General features: G+C 37.0%; 1 protein-coding gene across 1 annotated transcript in view; it reads right to left on the bottom strand.

Annotated features, from left to right (window-relative positions):
- Positions 1-8,491, bottom strand: part of LOC139719367 (uncharacterized) — a 94,207-nt gene extending 85,716 nt beyond the window's left edge. Inside the window, exon 1 of the mRNA XM_071630782.1 lies at positions 8,465-8,491. The gene's annotated coding sequence lies outside the window, so the exon portion shown is untranslated. The remainder of the gene's footprint in view (positions 1-8,464) is intronic.
- Positions 8,492-17,586: the final 9,095 nt, after the last annotated feature.

Here is a 17,586-nt window from a genome sequence, read left to right on the forward strand (position 1 = left end):
TGAGCTATATCAATGTACAGTGTATATTTGAATAACTTTTTCTGCTAAAACATGCTGATCTGCTGAGTAGTAAACCCACTTCTCTCAAGTTCTGCTTACCTCTGACTTCTTATTTAAAGCGATATATTTTGCGCTCGGTCAAACAAGCCTCTGACCAACAAAAGAAGGAAGTCTTGGAAATATTAATACACTACAAACACAATCTCATTATACAATGTATATCTGTACAAAGCACTCAAATAATCTATTTCTTTTATCAAAGAAGGGGAGTAAAAAGCCAACATTCATTCTCAGCAAAATACCTAAGTTCATTCAATTACAAGAGATTGGTTTAAATACATGCTTTTTGCACGCAGTTGAAAAAAGGAGTCCAATGTTGCTTGCCGTTCACTGCTAGCAGTCATTAGAGGGTTCTGACCATCCCACAGTTACACAAACGATAAAACCATGGACCTACAATGGATGCCTTGACTAAAGGCTAAGTCTAGACCGACTACCTGCTTCAGCAGCGAGGCCCCTCGGAATCAGGACATCATGAATGTTGGTGTTCTCTCCCCCGTTCTCTCTCCCTCTCTGTCTAATACCCTTTCTCTCACACCCTCCTACTTTCCATTACCGCACAGACTGTGTGCTATGCAGTCTGTCACACTGAACTTACACGTGGAGGTTTACAACTGTCAAGCAGAGCAAGACACGCTATTCTAGGCAGATGTGTGTGAAGTATAGCACTGAAGCTTCACATACAGCTTGAAGTACACCAGGAAGGACATCTTCTGGCAAAAATTATTGCACTACATCTGCGACTGCAATGTACATGTACATGTGATCATCACAAAATATACAATACGGTACTACACATTAAAGACCTAATAAAATGCTTGCAAAATGTCTTAATATGCAAAAGAAATGTAAAATATATGTCATGATTATCAATGTAAATATGTTGTCAGTGTCGTTCCGGATTTTATTGCTTCTAGAAACTCCCCCAAATATCACATTTTTGGAGGACCCCGTTGCAGCTTTTGCGAAAAAGATAGTCACGTGACCAACACCCCTGAACCGATTGATGACGTATAAGCACGGAGTTGTGCTCAGTTAGCAGACGCCGCTCAGCACAAGCACTCAGATTACTAGCTTGGTACACGCGCGTACACGATAGCTAGCCCGGCCGCGGCCAGGCCTGGGCCCCGCGGGATGTGCGCTCCCGGTCGACCCACTGACTGTCGACATGTACGCATTACCACGTACATTATCACTACGTTAGCTTGCACAGATACCTGGTACCTCGAGCATAATGTCTTCCCCTATATGGGTAAACTTCGACATTGATGATGATGATGATGATGAAGACTGCAGCTCTGACGATAGCGGAGAAGAAGAGGAGGCACGTGAAGTTGAAGGGGAAGATGGGGAGGGAGAGGCAGCCGATGAACCAGAACGTTATCGTGGGGCTGCACCTTACCGATATGAACCAGCTGCATCTCCCCCGCGGCCCGCTGCCAGTGCAAGAGCGTATGAACATGGCACCAAGCCCGAGAATAGACCTCACGGAAACGATCGCCTGGGAAATACAGAGTGGTATGTCTGGTATGCCCCCATATAGTTTAACGTTAGAAAGGATATACTGTATTCTACATGATTGACATTGTAAGTTGTAACTATTTGTCTAGTAAGTAGATTAGAAGAACAGGCCCAGCTCGCTCACAAAGTGAGCGGCTATACTCCGGCCGCAGCAAGCAAGCGGGAGCGTCCCGGCCGTGGCCTGGCCCGTCGGCCGGCGCTTACAAGTTAAACTACCAGTAGTAGTCTAGTAGTAGATCTAGTAGCAGTCTACAAGTAGTTATAGTAGTCTACGTAGTAGTCTACTAGTACTACTACTAGTAGTAGTACTATTACCACTACGGCACTAGGTCTAGTAGACTAGTAAGTAGTAATAGCAGAATCTTTGGTATAGTACAGAGGCTACACTCTAACGCCTAGTGGTTAGGGGGATATGTTGTTAGTAATGTTACAGGGTGGGTCGTGGCTCAAAAAAAAAAAAAAAAAAAAAGGCCTAACCAGTTTCCCATAGTCAGCTTCTGCAACATTTGTTATCAGTAATTTAGATGCGCCATTTTCTAAGAAAAACGATACCAAGAATTATCGTCAATTTCGGTCGAGTAGTTTTTGTTTTATGCTAAAAATCATACTGTGGAAGGAAGCCCAAACGCCGTGCTTATCTACCGATGAATGCCACGGTGGGGCTGGATTCACGAGTAGGTCTAGGCCTATAAAGCAGGCGAGTCGCCGTAGTATTAGTACAGACACGCAGTGGTGGTGGGGCTATCGTGAAATAGGCCCCACCGCAGTGCGCGTGCACCGTACCCGTGCGTTTAAATAGCAAGCAAGGGTAGGTCCTCCTAGGGTTTAGGGTTAGGTAGGGTTGTATTTACGGTTAAATTGGCCGTTAAATTAGTCGAGGGCCATATTATGAAGTCATTTTCGCCGCATTCACGAGTATTCACTGTGGAAGGCAGCCCCACCGCCGTGCTTACCTACCGAGATGAATGCCACACGGTGGGGCTGAAACAGGCGAGTCGCCGTAGTATTATACTATAGTACAGACTCGCAGTGGTGAGGCCTATTTCACGAGTTTGCCGAAAATAATGGATATCCAAGCGTACCACAGTTGTAATCTGTATTATTGGCAGTATTAAATCCGATACAGTTCATTAAATATTCTTTTGTCTAAAGGCTTAGCCAATGACAATAGTGCAGCGCAGCACCTGCTATGCGCTCGCTAGCTCGCTCCCCCGCCAGCGCTAGCCAGTGCAGCCGCCGGCCGGCTGCCGCTGCGCTGCGCTAGCATAGCCTTGCCAGCTCGCTGGCTACGGCTAGCGAACGACTCCGTTCTTAGACGTCATCACAATTTAGAAGTGATAGTGCGCCGCATGCGGCGAAAGTATAGCAAGTTTTCCAAAACCGAGGAAATTGCATCCATTATGTTAACAAATATAGAACAAAATTCAGAACAGTAAAAAAAAACCGCACAACCTTAGAATGACTTAGAATTTAACATTTAATATTATTACATCATTGAGAAAAAAATGCCTAAACCATTTTATTAGGTCTTTAAGTATTCTGATCATTCGTACTTGATTAAATATTGAATTAGTTTGAGGGTTCTTTGTACTAGATGTACTTTTGGTCTGCTAACTGATCTAATCACTTCCAATGGACCTGACAATTCAATCTCATCTGAATCTGAAGTCAAGCAAAAAACACAAAGACTCATGTTCAATGATACAAAATCTTGCTCATAAAAATTACAGTTTCAACACTTTATTATCATACATTGAAAGGTCTGACATTACATTGTAGAGGTTGCCTGGGGCCCCAAGAAAAAGATGTCGAGCCACCACTTTTGAAGAAATGATATGTTTTGGTGGCAAAATTGGGTCACCAAAATATTGTGAGTGTGTACTTCGTACATTGTTTTTTTTTTTTTCTCTCATCCAGAAGAGGGGAGAATAACTGGTGGTTCAGTATCTGACAACTGTGTGCATTTCAACTAACTGTCATGACCAAGGGGTGCCAGATTGCCACAAGACTTCACGGCCAAATTCAGTCTACTTTATGGCCGAATTTAACTAAACTATCTTTTCTCAAGGTAAAATTTTACAGCCATATTTCCTTTCCAGTGACAGAAAACGCTCTCTCAAAAATATTCATATTATGACTTAGCCATATACTATTCATACAAGATAAGCTTAAAATGCTAGTACACCTCACTAAAAAGACTACACTTAGAATATCGAACAGTCAAACAATTATCAGCTCAGTCTTAATATCCAGGATTAAATATCATCGAAATGACTTTACTTATAAATGATCTCATACAGAGATTTCTATCATTACCTGCAATATTTCAATTCAATATTCATCTACATTTTTTTAATTTGACCCGTATTCTACAAGCATGACGTTAAACACTATGTAATGATGTTGATAAACCCGCACGATGAAGCAACCATTTGTACAATTACACTGTACCTCTGCCAAGAACGTTATGTTTTTGCTGGCATTGGTTTGTTTGTTTATTTGTTTGTACGTGTGCAAAATAACTCAAAAAGTTGTAAACCCATTTGAACAAAACTTAAAGGAGAGTTGATAATGATATTTAGAATAGATGATGAAATTTTGGTAGTGCTCTGGGAATTTTTATGAATTTTTGAAAGATTTTTTAAAATCTTTTCCCAGATGAGGTCACTGAACTTGGTACCTGAACGGGATGATATAGTATTGGTGGAGATGAAGATTGAGCTCTTAACATTTTGCGAGATACTACAATGTATAGAGAGCACTTATGTTAATGCTACAGAGCATACCATTCTAATCAGTTTTGAAATGGCTCAGATATTGAAAAACAAAGTAAAATCCTAATACAAGGTGAGTCCCACCTTTTATTAGGATCACTCTGTTTTAGCTACACTGTACATCAGCCACTTCACAACCAATTTTCATCAAATAAACATTGAATTCCTCTTGGAATTATATGTATATAATACTCTTTCATATTTCATAAGAGGTTTCTCATTATCTCATCTAAAAAAGTTAGACACCTGAAGCCAGGTCTAAACCAAAACTTCACCATCCCAAGGGATGGGAAAAACTTTACCATCCCAAAAGGGATGGTATAGTTTTGGTTAAGATGGGGTTTGGGTTTTAACTTTTTGGGAGATGATTAGAAACTGCTCATATGAATTATATTAAAGAGCATACAATTCTAAAGGAATGAAAGTCGGTTTTGACATGGCTGAGATATTGAGAGACAAAGTGAAACCAAGTGGTAATAATAAAAGGTGGGTCCAACCTTTTATTAGAATCTCTTTGTTTCTGGACATCTCAGCCATTTCAAAACCAATTTTCATCAAATAAACTTTGAATTCCTCTTAGAATTGTAGGCTCTTTCATATCTTTTAGGAGATTTCATAGGAAATTTCTCATTATCTCACAAAAATACTGGAAACCTGAAGCCCCATCACAACAAATACTACACCATCCCTTTAAACTGTGCGTATTTGAGAGGTTTGCCGATGATGGAAAATACAAAAGACAGAAAAATCTGTCTGTCCAGAAAAGTTTTTAATCATTTTCTGATATTTACGGCTCTCCTACGGCTCTCCTCCGTACACAGACGGAAGCATGTCATACAGTACACAGGGCTCCACATTAACTTTTCATTTTGGTGGCCCCGAGAGAAAAATTTGGTGCCCCCCCCCCCAATTTGTTTTTTTTTTTTTTAATGAGTCACACAGTCACTGCATGCATTTATGCATTTCCGGCACAAAAAGTTACCAATTTATTGACATAGGCCCCTATTTTTCAAAAAAATTTGGTGGCCCGAAATTTGAACTTTTTTGAAATTTGGTGGCCTGACTTTCATTTTTGGTGGCCCCGGGCCACCGGGCCACCGTTAGTGTCGAGCCCTGCAGTACATGTCACTGTAGGGGACTCTTAACCACTGTCCCAATGGAGAATTGGATAAGGTACCTCACCCTTCTCAACTGCATCTAATTCACAGTTCTAGATTGGCAAATTTGAACTTTAACAGTAAAATCAACATTTCATAAATACAATGCACTCATCAGCTGTTTGAAACATCCAAGATTTGGGTGAAATTTTTATGGAAGAACATACAACTACCAGCCTGTCGATACGATCATAATCAGCTCTGCAACATATGAATCCATTAGCCAATCACATGCGACGTACGTGCAACGGGAATGACCAATATGGCTAATTAAAGGATGGCTTATGCACACATCAAATGGCGACTTACAGCTAGCGAACAGCGACGTTGCGATATCGCCAATATGGATACAAATTTCTGCAATCTAAGCTAGTTACTGTATTTCGATTGCACAACAAAGTTATCCCGAATATTGCTGCATAAAATGTCATGTCATGTCAAACTTGTTTAAATGTAAAAAAGCTGTATGAATATGGGGTTGTTCGGTCCATGCATGACAGCGGGCAGAGCAGCCCTACAGGGGCCAGGACAGCCTTCAGTCTGTATGGGGGGGGGGGGGGGATTCTGTGAAGCTAGATGTAGTCTCCGTGGAACATATCCCCAACAACGAGATACAGACTTCTGAGTTCATTTTTTTGCGTCATGATTTTCTTTTTATTGGTTTTGTCAAAACTGAGAGTACATTCACAATATTACGAATTTAAACTTAGTGCTCGAACAACTTACTAGTAATTTAGTCAATAAACGTAAGTGTACCGATATAGTGATTGTACGGAGCATCTGGCTTGTCATAGACGTTTGTGCGGTCATTTTTCAAATGAAGGTGGCTATGACTTGGGGAGCGCTGCAAAGAAGTGGGAGGAAACAACCAGAAAACAGGAGGAAACAGTGGAAGAGGTGAGTCAAAATGTTTACTGATTAATCCTGTAGTTCTATGTATCTTTTCCAGATTGGTTTGAAAACCAAGCTGGAAAAAATAATAACCATTTTTATGCAGGGGGAACTGGGTCAAGTTCACAATAGCATATGTATCAATGGTGTCTGTCTAAGAAGCGATAAACTGACCCAGCAAATGTCATTATTATAGATGAGAAGTTTTTCGCGGAATGAGACATACTTGTCCGGTCAAGGTGAAAATTAGCTGCCAGGCAGAGGGATGCACTCTCAGAATCAGAGTGCTTTTCTGACGTTAGTTTGTATTGGGACACTTCCCCAGCCCTGCCAGGCCATACATCCCCACCCCATTCGCATTCCAATCACAGAAACAACCAAATCATGCCAGAGCAAGACAGACTCGAGATCTACAAATAGTATAACAGGCCCCTAAATCACTAATTACCATACATGATCTTAAAAAATCATAGTTTGTAGATTATACAGTGTCCCAGTGACAGAGCTACCAAGTCTCACGCATTCTGCGTGAGACTCAAGCATTTAGGGTCTGTCTCACGATCTCACGCATGGCACCCATTTTTCTCACGCATCTGGTGAAGTCTGCAATTTGGGCCAAAAATACGGAGCATAGCTCAAAGGATTAAAGTGATAGTTGCAATTGAAGGTATATTTCCCTTTTGCCTTTCAAAATTAGTACAAAATAGTCACTTAAGTATGCACCAGATCGCATCATTAAGAGCTAATAATAAAAAAAAAAAGCTCCCTACCATGGGTGGGGGACACCCTCCTCGTTCGCGTGCGCATGCGCACAAACGCCGAGACGCCGAGACATAAAAATCTCACTCATAAAAGTTTTTTGAACTTGGCATCTCTGCAGCGACAGTGTCAGTGTCACTACCTACCTGTATCGATGCCACTGACTTTACTGTTGCCCTAACTACACGCAGCGCTGTCGCGAAGCGACAGCGCTGCACCTCTATTCCTTCGCGGACGTTGTTATCGTTCACTGTTTCCTTCATGAATATCTTTATTAATGGTGGAAAACTAAAATATAAGGAATTATCGTAATCTATGACCATCATTCAATAACCGGTATGCGATTTTTTGTTTAATTACGTCTAAAACTTACCGAAATCTATGGCTGAAATCAGGTCTGTAAACGTCCTTACTGCTTCACTCCTCATCTGCGTGTTATATGAATGGCATTCACTCTCGTATACTACAACGTAGGTAGTCGGGGCGGAAGTGATGAGATAGTCGGATGACCCCGACTAAAAAAGTTCAAAATCATTGCCGGTGCAGCACGCGCGGATCTACTACAAGCTTTACGTAACACATGAAACGCACGGGCGCACGGGCGTACGTAAAAAGCAACCACTTCTGAATGCGCATGCGTGGTAGTTTGTTGCTTTTGTGAAGCTCTCGAAGGAAAAGATGCCACCGCACGATCTACTCCGAAAAATTCAACAATAAGGTCTGGATACCAACAAAACGCCGAATTCAACTCAACCATCAGGAAAATACGCTGTAGGTAGACTCTAAGTGTTGCAAATTATATTACTCTTAAAATCATACAAAATAAAAGGTATAAATTTATGTGATTTTGCCGTCAATAGTGACGGTCGTTTACAACGTTGAAACACTAACACATGTCAGACCCTGTGCGCAGCACAGTGTCTGGTCAGGCTACTGTTGCCCTGATTCTGAATGCTTGATAATACTAGATATCTTACACCACTGAGATTTAACTTTCTAGGCCTACCTCTCACAAAGTTGTTAGATCTATGCTTACACCTGTAGGTGCCTGTGGGTGTCAACTATCAAACGGGGCAACCCAGCCAGTGGCAGTGCGTGGTACGGGATAAATCCCTGGGCAATCCTCAGAGTAGACTTCAGCCAAACACACACTCAGTACACTGTAGAAATCTGCATCACGGTTTTCACACCCTGATCGTCACACAGGAATAGACACAGCTACAGCGGCCCAACATCAACAAGTGAACAAGTTATAACGTCTCTTCGTGAAATAAACGTATCATTTTGGCTCAATTTACTTACCTAGTACCCAAATATATTTGTCTTCCTCAAAATCTCTGTGGTATTCTAACACACGACGGCCAAAAACGGAGTTTCTTGGACGAGCTGAATACTACATTCCCTCACAATACCGAATACACGTATAACGCGCATACATATCACATGAATACAGACCAACCTCTTTGATACACAGACTTGCGCCTAGCGCCTGCTGCGCCTCTTGTTACTGCCGATTCACTCTGTAGCTGTGATAGTACACTGTACGTGTGTGTCCGCTACGAACTATGGTAACAATAGTACGCAAAGCAAAAATGAAGAAGAGGAAGAATGAAGAAGAGGAAAAAGGAGATGAAGAAGAAGAAGAAGAAGAAGAAGAAGAAGAAGAAGAAGAAGAAGAAGAAGAAGAAGAAGAAGAAGAAGAAGAAGAAGAAGAAGAAGAAGAAGAAGAAGAAGAAGAAGAAGAAGAAGAAGAAGAAGAAGAAGAAGAAGAAGAAGAAGAAAAGGAAGAAGAGGAATGAAAGAGAGAAAGAAGAAAGAAATTAGAGAAATCTGCTATTCAGAGTTGTGAATTTTTGGCATTAATTTGTCTGTAAATGTGCAAATGAATTTGGTACCCGGTAATAGTTCAGTAGTCGTTTGCAAATGACAGAGTTTTCATGTGTTTTATGTAATGGTGATTAACACTTTTTAGGCCATATTAGTTCAGAATATGTTGAACATAAAGGTGACTTTTTTTATGATCTATGATTGCAGTGGGTTGGAAACGACAGTACCTCAATGCTCATTGCATTTCATGAAACACAAGACATTAGGGCCTACCTATCATTTTATCTATCGTCTTTCTTTACCTTTATATATATATATATATATATATATATATGAACTCATGTTTTATGATAGACAGTAAATGGTAGTTTATTTGTTATGATTTGGTAGTTTATTTGTTATGATGGAAAATAATATTATGTCTGATTATTTTGATGATAATTTAAGGGAATTGATGGTTGAAGGAGGGAAAGTGAAGAAGAGGACGGTAAAGTTTATAAGGAGGGGAAAGAGAAGAAGAAGAAGATGAGTAGATTTAAAAAAAGTTGTGGTTAGTCAGGTTATTTGTATGAACAATAGAGATTATTTATGAAAATGAGATATCAACTGATTTTGTTCCCACATGTGCAAGGTCTGAAAGTTTTTTCAAGTGTGTTTATATGATTTTGATTTTTTGTTTTTATGTATCTTTTTGACAGAGAAGAATATAATCAATGTTTTATTGAAAGTCATAACGCCCATGCATTCTGTGTTTTATTACTCTAGTTCAGCCTTTGCAGGCACGCCGAAACTTTCTCTCTCCGATAAAACATTCAACTTTGCTAAAAACCGCATGTTAATTCACCTCTGTTAAGGTGTTTTTTTTTTCTCTCTCTCTCTTTGAAATGATGTGTTTTAATTATGGGCCCTCCATTCATTCATTCATTTCTGATTTTACTTCATTTTTTTCTCACCTGCCAGAATTAGTCTTAAGCAGACTTTCTAGCTCAGTTTAATTGCCATATTACGTTCCTCTGTTCTGTGTCATGAGAAATATGAAGTTTTGTATTTTGAACAATTTTATTGATATGAATTCTTGTGTTTTGTATATTTTGATGAATGTAATATTGATTTAGAGAGTAAATGGTATTTCAATTTTCATAATGAAAAACATGTATGATCATGATAATGATAATTTCAGGGAATAAGAAGAGGTTGAAGGAGGAAAAGTGAAGAAGAGGATGTTGAAGTTTATAAGGAGAGGAAAAGAGAAAATGAAGAAAAAGAAGATGAGTAGATGAAAAGAAAGTTGATTTTATAGCAAGGTTATTTGTTTAAACAAAAGAGATTATTTATGGAAACAAGAACAGAGATGTGAATGATTGCAATTGTATTATTTTTTTGTTTTGTTAATGGTAAAAATTAACTTTATTGTGCAATAGTAAATATTTTTAATGTATGTTTGTATATTTGAATGTATTCAATGATGATCCTTGTAAGATGTCTGCAATTCAGCCTCCTGGCTGCAAGAGATGTTATTCAATAAATACCTTTCAATAATAATAATAATAATAATAATAATAAATATATATGTGTGTGTATATAATATATATATATATATATATGTATATATATATACATATATATATATATGTAAATATATACATGTATATATGTATATGTATGTATATATATATACATGTATATATATATATATATATATATATATATATATATATATATATGAAGAGCTTGCTCGCAAAAACCGACAAGTCCATTTTTTATGATTTTGAAGTACGGTCTCTGTCATAAAGTACAAAATAATACCTTTTAAATGATATATTGGTCACTACATATGAAGGTACATTTTTGAAGTTATGGTCAAAAGAAGCAAAAATTTTCTTATTATTTTTGACCAAACTCTTCATATATATGTATATATGTATATATATATATATGTATGTATATATATATATATATATATATATATATATATATATCTTGTTAATGCCATGATCGTGATTGTCAATTTACTAGTAAATCCAGTAAGGAAACCTAATTCAATGCCACACACTCTTCAATAGCTAGCCATGCAGCTAGGGCTTATAATTCTACCTGGGCTGAATTAAGCCAAGGTAGGCCTACATGACAGACCTCCAGTGGAGATACTTTTCTGTATTAATGTATTGCTTTCTTCTCTGGATATCTTGTAAGTCATTGCCTTTATTTCACCCTCTTTACTCTTGTCCCTGTAACTGTGTGTTCAAGTCCGAGTTAATTTATTTTCCCATTATTCAATCCCTTATTCTGTTTAAACACATTTTTTTTCTTTTAACATCCGTCAGTGTGCTGCCGTCCCCCTCCCCCCCCCCAATTATCATTTCATTTTCGCATATTGTATGTATATATTGTACATAGTTTTCAGGCTGAAATTTCCAGTTTTGTGTATCTGGTGGCTTTTTGTTTTGTATCTGTAAATAGGAGTTTCTGCAATTTGCAAGCTTTGCTTCTCAGCAGGACTCCTATCTTTTCCACCTCATGTATTATATGTTAACTCTTTTTTAGCTATCTGTCATGTTTGTGTTTTGTTTGTTTGTTTGTTTGTTTTATTTCCGTCATAAACATACATACAGATATAAAAGACAACATATGAGGTACAGGGAAAATGATACATCATGCATAAAAATGAAGCATACATACATAGCAAATGAATAATGTGACACATCATCGATATACCAAAAAAAAAATGAGGAAATAGAATGTACAGTAGGATTATATAGAGAGATAACGGCTGGATAGCCCATAATCAGCTGCACTTTTCTGGTGCCGCTGGTCTTCCATGGGGACCAGTTATAAAGGGTTGTGGAAAAGAAAAAAAGAGAGTAGAAGATTACATAATTATATAAATACAACATTATAATACATTTGTAGTCTCATGAAAACTTATAATGCAATAATCATACAAAATCTCAGGGCAAAGTACGCTTTATTGAAAAGTGTGGATACATTTCTCGTGTATCAGACAAAAGTATATATATATATATATATATATATATATATATATATCTAGATATGTTTACGCAGATGGAATTAAACCAATTCAAAAAGGGACCGTTTAAAATCCTTCAGTGACTTGCAGTCACGGACAGCATGAGGAAGGCTGTTATATAGTTTGGCTCCCCTGTAGAAAAATGCACGTTTGCAGAAGTTTGTCCGAGGTTTTGGAAGGCTGAGGCTATAGTACCGAAATAGGTAGGGTTTGGGGGAATAATATATATTTTCGTGTAAATAGGTAGGTGTTAAATCATTCAAAATCTTGAAAATCATTACTCCGACATGAAATTTTTGACGGGATTTTAACGTTTCCCACTGTAATATATCATGTATTAACCTGACAGAAAAATGTAATTTAGGATTGACCTTCAGAATAATTCTTCCTGCTCTATTTTGCAGTTTTTGCAATTGATTTATATGTTTTTCACAAGAAGACTCCCAAAATAACATTTGCATAATCCAAATGAGGAAGAATAACATTGCGATATATCAAATTCAAAGAATTTCTGTTTATGAAATATGTCAAACGACGAAGGAAGGAAATCATACGGCCTACTTTTTCACACAGATAATTTACATGAACGTCCCATCTGAGTTCATCATCAATGTACAATCCTAAATACTTCAAACTTTTAACCTGATTAATTTCATATCCTTTTATACTTAAATCCAAACTATTATATCTTTTCAACATATATCTATTACCAATTAACATACTCACAGTTTTATCATAATTAATTTTCAATTTGTTCTTGGACATCCAACTATCTAATACAAATAGTTCCTTATTCAATATTGTTTGTACTTTTTGTGGGTCTTTGTGAGAAAAATAAATAACAGTGTCATCCGCATATAAATGCACATTACATGAATCAAATATGGACGGTAAGTCATTAATAAATATGATAAACAACAATGGACCCAATATCGATGCCTGTGGCACACCGAGCTTAATATCCAGTTCTTCAGAGGTACAATTTCCTATACTAGTTACTATTTTTCTGTCAGATAAGTAATTTTCAAACCATTTAAGGGTGGGGCCGTTAATACCTATTGTGAAAAGTTTATGCAGCAGACATTTAGGGTTGATCATATCAAAAGCTTTTTGCAAATCTACAAAAACTGCACCAGTGTATAATCCGTTATCCAAAGACTTCAACCATTCATCGGTTACTTTAATCAGTGCCGTGGAGGTTGAATGTTTTGGCCGAAATCCGGATTGTTCCATTACGAGTATATCATTTCTACTTAAATGTTGAAGTAATTGTTTTTGTATAATCTTTTCAAGAATTTTTGATAAACACGATAAAATAGACATTGGTCTGTAATTATTTGGAATCAATCTATCACCCTTTTTATGTAGAGGAATGATTTTTGCTATCTTTCATTTATTTGGAACTTTTCCTTGGGTTATAGATTTATTAATCAAAAAAGTTATTGGTCGAACAATTGCATCCTTTGACATTTTTAGGATCTTTACTGATATTCCATCTAATCCGACTGACTTCTTATTTTCTAATTGTTCTATTTCCTTTGAAACTTCACTTTCTCTTACAGTAGAAAACGTTAATGGATATTGCACACATGGTTCGCAAGTGGCAGTATCAGTACAGATTCTGTCTATAACAGGTTCTACTACAGTATCAGCTGATTCAGAAATCAAACTGGTTGCAACATTGGCAAAATGGTGATTAAATTCGTTTGCCATACTTTGACACTGACTGGGTGGAGGCTGAGAGGAAGAACATTTTTTGGGTAATACTGATGATAATGTTTTCCATGAGTTACTATAACTTTGATCTTTAGTTAATTGTTCCGTAAAATATTTGCGTTTAGACTTCATAATAAAAGATGTTACTTTATTTTTTTGATTTACGATATTCTTTCCAGATACTCTCATCTTTGGTTTTTATTGCTTTCCTTTTTAATAGATCTCTTTCCTTCATTAATTTAAAAATTGTTTCATTTAACCATGGTGATTGAGTTTTCCGAACTCTCTTGGTTTTTACGGGCATATGCTTATCAACAACTTCAAATAACAATTTTTCAAATTTTCCAGTACATTTATCAATACAATCCTCCTCTTCAACTTCCACCCAGTTCTGTTTTGAGAGATCAGCCTTGAATATATCTATATCTACATCTTTGGTTTTTCTGTATGTAACATATTTCACACCTGAATGAACCTGATGAGCTTTCCAGATTAGGTAGCTCATTGAGTGATCACTTACTCCATTGTGTATAACACCATGCGATTTGATCATCTCAATGCTATTTGTTAGCATACTAATGATCTATTAAAGAAGCTGTTTTGTATGTTATTCTGGTACATTCGCTGTAATTGACGAAATGCAAAGAATAAATGCTATTAATCTGTTTGTATCGATTCACAACATAGTCATCTACCTCTTTACTAATGTCGAGATTTATATCTCCCATAACAATCAGATGACAATCGATGCTTTCGGTGAATTCTAAGAATTGTTCATATTGATCTAAAACATCACAAGTAGAGTTCGGAGGTCGATACCAATTTGTTAGTAATATAGGTTTGGAATTTTTGATGCGTAAAAGAATAGGAATGGCTTCCAAATCAGAAATAGGAGAGTCATTCAATAAATCAAATTCTAAACTGTTATGTACATAAAATGATACACCGCCACCAGACCTGTTGCGATCTTTACGAACTATGTTATAATGAGGAATCTCAATTTAAATTCACTATCATAAATTGAATTATCAAGTCTTGTCTCATTAAGAGCGAGAACATGTATGTCGTTATGATATAAGATTGTTCGTATCTCATCGATGTGTTTCGTCAGGCTAACAATATTCAATTGAACAAATTTCAAACCTTTAACCGAGAGCTTGTTATACACCATAGTTTCGGCTGAATTGGGTAGGGATTGAGCATCGGTTTGTCCTTCTGAATTAACATTGATTACATCATTTTGTTCACTATGATTTTCGATATCTGATTCATAGAATGGTAAAAGTTTCATGATACACTTTGGGCATTCCCATCCAGCGAACTGATGAGAAGCATCATTGTATAAATGCAGTGGTACACTAGCACACGAGACATGTATACCCATTGGTTACAAGATATGCACAAGAGACCCTTTTGACCTGTTTTGACAGCACATTTGCATAAAACACAGGGAAAGGTGATAACCATGAGACAATACGAGGGGAAACTCATACACACACTAAAAAAAAAGATAAGTAAGAAAGTATAAAGCGTAAAAGGGAGAAAAAAAAACTGACACAGAAAAATTGATTATGTTCACAAAGTTATTACTTTCGAAAAAAAAAAGTGATAAGTTGATAATATCAATATACAAAACAGTTACAATGTAGTCAGAAAGTCACATCGCTTTAGTGAAGCGTGAATATTATTTTGTGACTCAATAAACGTATACTATACATAGGCTTACACACATTTGGCTGAAACAGAAATGGGCGAGTAGGCTGAACTGCTGGCCTGCAAGGCATGCACATTCAGCGAAACCGGGCATTATCTAATGACAACACGTTGTTACAAAGGTTGTTGACCCCTTGCTATATAAAAGCGGAGGAGAAATAGACTTACACGTCTAATTCGACTGTATATTGTCCATAAACTAACGCACAATATACTTGAACGAAAATTGGGCAAATAGGTTGTATTCAGTAGCCTGCAAAATATGTAATACATTCAAAGAAACCATGTAGTATCTATATCACATGTTGATATACATGAGGTATTGACCTCTTGCTATTAAGCAGTGCAAAAAAAAAGGTTTGCACGTCTAATTCAACCGTATATTGTAAACTAACACACAAATTTTGCTTGAACAAATCGGGCAATATATTGTATTGAGTAGTCTGCAAGACATGTACTGCCATAACTTTGATTAGTACGAGAAGACAAACCACGTGTTATCTATATCACAAGTTGATACACATGGGGTATTGACCTCTTGTCATTAAGCAGAGTATATAGAAACAGGCTTACACGTCTAATTCAACCATAGTAAACCAACACACAAATTTTGCTTGAACAAAATCGGGCAATAGATTGTATTGAGTAGTCTGTAAGACAGACACGGTCATAGCTTTGTCAGAACAAAACAACAAAACAATGTATTATCTATATCACAAGTTGACACGCATGGGGTATTGACCTCTTGCTATTGAGCAGAGCAGAAATAGGCTTACACGTCTAATTCAACCGTATATAATAAACTAACACAAAAATTTTGCTTGAAAAAAAAAAATGGGGAATAGATTGTATGAAGTAGTCTGCATAACATGTACGGTCAATAGCTATGTCAGTATGAAACAACAAAACCATGTATTAATTGTAACATAGATTGACACACGTGGAGTAATGACCTCTTGCTATTAAGCAGAGCACGTATAGTTCAGGCGTAAATTGAAAATTAACACATAAATTTTGCTTGAACATAATTGGGCAATAGATTGTATTGAGAAGTCTGCAAGACATGTACTATAGTCAATAGTCAAACGAAAACAACAAAACCATGTACAATGTATTATCTATAACACAGATTGATACACATGGGGTATTGACCTCTTGCTATTAAGCAGAGCAGAAATTGGCTTGCACGTCTACTTCGACCGTAAATAGTACAATTACTCACATCTTTAGCTTGAACAAAAATCGAGCAATAGATTATATTGAGTAGTTTGCAAGACTTGTAAGTACATGCAATAGCTTTTGTCAGTAAGACACCAATCATTTTTTGGTTACGTCAAATTGACACAAAGTTGTTGACTTGTTGCTATTAAGTGTAATCATTGATTTCTTGTCTTCACCCAATATTACAATTTCTGTAATTTGTTTTGTTGGTGGAATTGAACAAATAAAATTGAATTGAATTAAATTGAATTGAATTGAATTGAATTGAATTGAATTGAATTCTCAGTGTAGATGTCTAAGAGCTGATGTTTACTGTTGTAGCAGGCACAAATCGTATTTCCCCATATTTCACAAGTACCTAATTTTTCAGAAACAATTCCAAAATCTGGATCAGTCAGCTTGTCCTTCTACCAATACTTAGGCCTTCTTATCCTGAAAATTTCATAAAAATCCCTTCAAAGTTTTGCAAATGATTTAGATTTTCCAGGCAAAAAAACAAACAAACAAAAAAAACCCCAAGAAAACAAGAAAACCCCAGAATCAAAACAAAAATGGAATGAATCTAAGGAGAAAGAAAAAAATATGGCTCACAACTCTCTGAATGTAACATTCTCAGCTCTTGTCATTATTGTGAAATTGCTTTTATAATGATATTTTGGTTGTTCATCACTTTTTTTTCATTCAGCAAAGAAATGAGTTGATATCTTCAGTCACTCGATTATTTCCTGACTCCCACAACATGCAGCTCCCGGGGGCCAGGGGCTCCACCCACCTCCCCCAACCAGCTCTCTGCGCTCCCGGTCCCTCACGCTACGAGGGGAGCGCTAGCGTTGGCCACCACATGCTTGCTTGGGATTAGCATGCTCATTCCAAGTTTCCAAGTTATGCTACAAAACATCGCTCGTGGAACACAGCCAAA

This window comes from Diadema antillarum, unplaced genomic scaffold (assembly GCF_040938485.1).
Source record: "Diadema antillarum isolate AM-2024a unplaced genomic scaffold, OU_Dant_1.0 scf00000109, whole genome shotgun sequence".
Lineage (NCBI taxonomy): Eukaryota > Metazoa > Echinodermata > Echinoidea > Diadematoida > Diadematidae > Diadema > Diadema antillarum.